We start from the raw sequence: 6,658 nt of genomic DNA on the forward strand, positions 1-6,658 counted from the left end.
GGTATCCTCTGCTTGAACATCAGATCCTCCCATGCTGAGGTGGGCATCCCCTGCTTGTGTACATCAGACCCTACCTCCACAGTCCTTCACTCTGCTCAAGGCTCTGAGATGGTGGCATCTGTGAATTGCAACACCAGGATCCCTTGCCCTCTGGATTCTGGTTGTTTTCTGCCATTGTGAGACACCACCAGGAAACTGAAGGGCAAAGAAGAGAGAGGTCAAAGTAGTTATCCCCCTGGCTGACTTCTTGCCAGGTCACTAGTTGCTAGTGACAGTGTTTCTATGACTAGACTTCCTACTGGCCAGAGCCTTCCATAGGTACAACTCTTCTTATTCACATTCCTGCTGAGTAAGGAGACTATAATGAACAATATCTAATATTTCTTTTTTGATCAGTTGACTATCTTGCATATTCTTAAGGGCATCATTTTGAGGATCATTTTTTTACTGCTCAAGGCACAAAAATCATAGAATATTTCATTGAAATGTACCTGTCAGGCTACATCAATTGTTTCAATGTGGATGCGGATTATATCGTGTGGTGTTGTATTATGTTGAACCAAATCATGCATTTTTTGCCAAGACTTTCTCTTCATCCCAAAATGGGTATATAGCTAAAGGCAAAAGCAAAGCCACTGAACTGAAAGTTCTGTTTTATTTAATTCTGATTAATTGAGGTTGTCAAAAATAAAACATCTTCCATGAAGTTCTGCCTAACAAAAATAATAGGAGTTACAAATAATGCCTGGAAAAAAGCAGCCTGCAGGACCTGGAGAATATCAAGCATTAAGTTTTCCTTGACTCTGAGACATATTTTAGAGAAGAAAATTCCCTAGGCTTCTGAGCTACTACTGATGCCATTATGAGGCCCTTCTGCACAGTAAGCACAGATAATACAACCAGCACTTCCTGGTGCTGCCTTTGTTCTAAGTGCAACTGGGGAAAGTGGGCCCAGCAAGCCCTTTGCAGCTCACCTCACAGTGGCTATAGTCTGTAGTGCTAAGAAGCACACAGAAAGCCTAAAAATAAAATCTGTCACCTCCAAGTCTTCTTTCCTATTCACATTTCACTCAGGTTAGTTTCCCACTGCTCTCTACTTGCTAAGGATGACAATGGCAGAGCAGTCATTAATTAGTTATTAATAAAAAGCATTTTATAACCTCTATCACAAATATCAAATATTCATCAGCTCTACACAGACAGATTCCTCTCTGGCAGCAGGCAGTGGCTGAGTTAGAGTTTACTTAACTTTTGGAAGGGGAGAATAGTAATTATGATTTTTTAAAAAAATTATAATCATCTTTCGATAAAGCAATTTTTCAAATTATAAATCATATTTATGTGGAAGAGATTGGCTTAGATTGATCTCTAAGCATTTATGTCTACCCTGATCCAACCACACACAAATCACATGAAAGGGTAGAAAATGTGCTTCTAAAATAAATGACTATCCCAGTGCTGTTAACAAACCAGAAAGTTCCAGGACTTCGTAAGAGATAGATGACAAGCAGAATTGGATCTATGTAAAAGCAAACCCAGAGAAACTATAGCCAAACTCATAGAGGAATTCTGTTGCAGAGCCAAGGGCAGTTCTGAGGAACTTTAAACCCAGGCTTAATAGAATCCAGGGCAGTAAGGGAAAGAGAGAACTTAAATAGGGGATGATTTGGAGAACTCGACAGCCAAGCCAGCTAGATTTTTCTGGATTGCGTGCAGCACAGGGATGCAGAGAGATTTCCACCTTTACCAAGGCAAGAAGAATGGTGCTCCAGGAACAGAGCATTGTCCCTGAAAGGTCCTAATCTCCAGAGAGGTGTCAGCATAAAAAGTAGTTGGGTGATCACTATCGACTATCTCTGACAAGCTCCTCCTTCCCTTGGAGTCACTGAAGACAGACCAGGAATTTCAAAATTAACCCTCACTCAATGGCAGAGCAAGAATCATAAAAGCAAAAGTGAGAAGACAACCAGAGATGTCTTTTCCCATATTTGGGGAGTAATTGACTCTATTTTTAAAATCTTTAGATAATTCTTTTTGTTTCAATAGTGAAAAAAGTCTGTATTCCTGAGTTCCCAATTTGACATACCTTTATACTAAAATAGCATCAAATTAAAGTGGAGATAATTGCTTTGATAGTTTGTATTAGCTATTGATACATAAAATAACAGGGCATTTTTCTTGTATTTTAGTCTATAATCTAGCTGGTTACTTACTTTCAGTAAACACTTGTGTAGATACTAGATACTGTACACTTAAATACTAACAAAACATTTGACCCATGGAGCACAGTGGCAGCTACTCAGGAGGCTGAGGCAGGAGGATTAGTTGAGGCAAGGAATTTGAGGTTGCAGTGAGCTATGATTGTGCCACTGCACTCCATCCTGGGTGACAGAGGGAGGCCTCTGTCTCTAAAACAAAAAACAAAGAAGAAACATTTTACCCAATGTTTGTGAAGTTACCCTTTCATTTAAAATCTGAATCAATTTCTAAAGTACAAAATGAATCAACAGAAATAATATAAATTGTATCACACTTTCAAAGAGTTTTTTATCATAATGATCATTCTGCATGAAATTACCATCGCAGGAAATTGTGAAAATTTGAGTATTCTTAGTCAAGCACAAAATATAACACACAACAACTATAAAGCTGAGATCCTTTTATGGTAATCAGATACTCATGAAGTCTACACAATTCAAATGCAAAGCAACACTCTTTAGCCGAGCTTTGAGAATTCTTGACAGTCATATTGATGTACATTGGGGTATCACTATACATGACTTCCATAATCAGAGTCACGACACTCAGGCTAAGAAGCAGAATGTACACAGATACAAAGAAAATTAGTTACTGGGAAGATATAGCCAAGGGATTCGCCTCAATTCTCCAATTATGCATACAAGGAAAAGTAGGTGGAAAGTCTGAGAGTGAAATTTAAGAGACATGGAGAGATTCAGAAATTCCAGCTAAAGAGAACAGAAAGAAAGCATCAAAAAATAACTGAAGAAAGATACAAATCTTCCGATTTAAAGGTCAAGCAAGACTTTTTTTTAAAGATCATATGTAGATACTTCAATGTCTTGAAAATGAAGGTTTAGAGAAAGATATGCCAAGCAAAAGATAAGGGAAAAAAGATGATATGATAGAGTTAAAATAAGTTTAAATAGAATGCAAAGGAATAGAGGGTTGTAAACTAGACAAAATAAAACATACAAATGGATTCACCCAAAAACCTATAATATTTTAAGATATTTTAAAATTGCTATTATAGCTTTGAAATATTTCAAACAATGTCATAAAAAAACACAAAAAGAGAATGCGAAATCCATAATCAGTACTGAAGAATTTAGTATCATCTCCCTGTATTGTACAAAACAAATAGATAAATAAAAGTGAATAAGGATATCAAGAATTAAAACAACAGCATCTCAATAAAAAGTCTTACCCTGAAAAATAAAGCGCCATACCCTGGCAAATGGAAAATAGACATTTCTTCAAATACACATGAAACATATTCTCATGTATGATAGCTTAAAAAAGAGCTCAGTAAATTATAACCATATTCTTCAAGTGCAGGCCGCCAAAAAAATATAAATTAAATATAAATTAGACTACCATAGAATCTATTAACTTGGGAAGTTTTACACCGTCTTTTAAATAACTATTGAGTTGAAAAGGCAATATAAAAAGCAATCTGGTTAGAAAGGGAGCTTCAAAACTCTATTTGTAAATCACTTTAAGAAGGAGAAAAATCTCTGCCTATGTCAAATAGCAGGTTTGAAGACCCTGATGGGGTTTATGGGAATCTAGATTTCTGCACTCTCTCACACTTTCCATCACATATGCTCTAAAACCAAACAAATAACCAAACAAAAAACTAACCTCTGATAATCAACTACTGACCAACTTTGAAGAAAGGAACACTTTTGTGCACTAATAAGACTTTACATTGTTAATTCTTTAAGAAGGGCAACTTGTTTGTACCGGTAATCATTGAAAGTGTGCATACCTTTTGATCTAACACTCTTTGGAAACTAACAAAAACAATACTCACACATGTATAAATATTTTATAGTTAAGAATATTGTTTACAGCACTACTTTTACTAGTAAATAGGAAACAAAGAACTATAAATCAATGGAGAAATGGTTACATAAATGATGCTTAACCCATTCTATGAAATATGAGGCAGATTTTGTTCTATTTTTCTATTTATTTAATAAATAAGGGGCCGGGCGCGGTGGCTCAAGCCTGTAATCCCAGCACTTTGGGAGGCCGAGGCGGGTGGATCACGAGGTCAGGAGATCGAGACTATCCTGGCTAACATGGTGAAACCCCGTCTTTACTAAAAATACAAAAAACTAGCCGGGCGTGGTGGCGGGCGCCTGTAGTCTCAGCTACTTGGGAGGCTGAGGCGGGAGAATGGCGTGAACCCGGGAGGCGGAGCTTGCAGTGAGCCGAGATCACGCCACTGCACTCCAGCCTGGGAGACACAGCGAGACTCCATCTCAAAAAAATAAAATAAAATAAAAATTAAAAAAAATAAATAAATAAGGATAACTATACGTTTCAATGCGGAAGTAAATTCCAGACATATTATCAAGTGAAAAATGCAAGTTTTATAGTAGTGCATATCATGTGAGCTCATTGAAAAGATGTGTATTTGTGTACATACAGATATTTAGAAAAACTTAAGAAGACATGATAGACGTATTTAAAAGCATGGGGAAAATCCCCTGCACAATTTACAGTGAAATGTGAACATCTGAACTCCCTGACATGGGTATCTTAAGGGGAGTCTTAGGAGGCATTTTCATCTCTTGAATATTTAAGTAGTACCTGGATCTTAAACAGCGAAAAATGTATTGACATATTATAGCTGAATAAGCACGCGAAATTATTACACTATAATAGTCAATCGGTATCCATGGGTTCCAAATCTATTTGGAGTCAATCGATTGTGAATTGAAAATATTAAGAAATATGGATGGTTGCATCTGTACTGAACATGTACAGACATTTTTTTCTTGTCATTACTCCTGAAACAACACAGTATAACAACTATTTACCCAGCATTTAAATTGTATTAGGCATTTTAAGTAACTTTGAGATGACTTAGAATATGAGATTATGTCATAGTTTATGCAAATACTATACCATTTTATACAAGGGACTTGGGAACCCATAGATTTTGCTATCATTGGGAGTCCTGGAAAATGCAAAGTAGCAAAAAAGCAGGAAAAAATCACCAAAATTACACAAGGTTTACTGGTAGCAAGCACAGTGCACCGTATATATATTGTTTAATTTGAAAATTTTGAAATCAAGCACTGTGGTTCTTCTATTTGTCTAGAGTCTCCGTCTTGCATATCTCATGTCAGAGGCCTGAATAGTGACAACTGATATTCAGAATAATGATAATAATGACTCACAAGAGCATCAGGCAGAAAAGAAATACTCAATTTCTTCATTATACTCCACTTAATAAAGCATAAAGTGGATTAAGACATTTTAAAAGACTTTCTGCGAAAGTTAATATGTACAAAATATTAGTGTATCTCTATTATCAAAAAAAGTTCAAGAATACCATTGAATTATTTCCACTTGTGCAGCAAACTTCTTCCCCAAGTCTAACACTTCAAATAGCTCCAATTTAGTATCACCTTTCTTTCATTCAATAAGGAGTCCTCTTTTCCTCACATTCCAAGTCCAATTCAAATTCCATGGCTCTTCTCTGAAAATATATTCTGAGCTGATCCTTCTCTTACCATATCTATTAAATGCCCCATAAAAAACACCAATATTCTTCCAAGACTTCAGCCATCGTCTGTGTACTCTACTTTCTCCAAGATCTTTTCTTCACAAAGGACCCAGCCTTTATCCTGTTTGGTTTTCCCCACATCAAGTAGCTTACCTGGTTTAAAGGTAACACAAGCACATGCTAGTTGTCAATCTAACTAAAAGGTAGGCTCTTTCAGACCAGGGATCTTGTCTTGTTCAGCACTTTGGTCTGTATTGTGCCAAGAAGAGTGACACGCACATATAATGTAATTCTGGCACTCAGAGAAAACCTTTATAAACGAAAGGGCAAGAAATAAATTGCGGGGGAATTGCTTAAGAAGTTAAGGAGTGAAAGTAGCTTGGACTATGGTGATAATGATAGAGAGAAAAGCAATCAAATGTAAAAGAGTTTGGAGGTAAAATAGTTAGAACTGCTGACAGATTGGATAGCAGGCATAAGGAAAGCGACAGTGATATGGTTTGGCTGTGTCCTTACCTAAATTTTGTAGCTCCCATAACCCCCACATGTTGTGGGAAAGACCTGATAGGAAGTAATGGAATCATGAGGGTGGGTTTTTCCCATGCTGTTCTCATGATAGTGAATAAGTCTCACGAGATCTGATGGTTTTGTAAAGGGCAGTCCCCTGCACTCACACTCTTCCTGCCATCATGGTAAGGACATGTTTGCTTCCCTTTCCACCGTATTTGTAAGTTTCCTGAGGTCTCCACAGCCATGCTAAACTGTGAGTCAATTAAACCTCTTTCCTTTATAAACTACCCAGTGTCAGGTATGTCTTTATCAGCAGCATGATAACAGACTAATACAGAAGGTGTTAGGAACTAGGTATAAAAACGGGATAGATCATTGTGTCCTTGA

The 6,658-nt window shown here is 36.9% G+C and overlaps 1 long non-coding RNA gene across 1 annotated transcript in view; it reads right to left on the minus strand.

Annotated features, from left to right (window-relative positions):
* Positions 1 to 6,658, minus strand: part of LOC123568417 (uncharacterized) — a 518,489-nt gene that overhangs the window by 269,831 nt on the left and 242,000 nt on the right. The gene's annotated exons all lie outside the window — the stretch shown is intronic.

The sequence above is a fragment of the Macaca fascicularis genome, chromosome 13 (assembly GCF_037993035.2).
Source record: "Macaca fascicularis isolate 582-1 chromosome 13, T2T-MFA8v1.1".
In the NCBI taxonomy this organism is placed as follows: domain Eukaryota; kingdom Metazoa; phylum Chordata; class Mammalia; order Primates; family Cercopithecidae; genus Macaca; species Macaca fascicularis.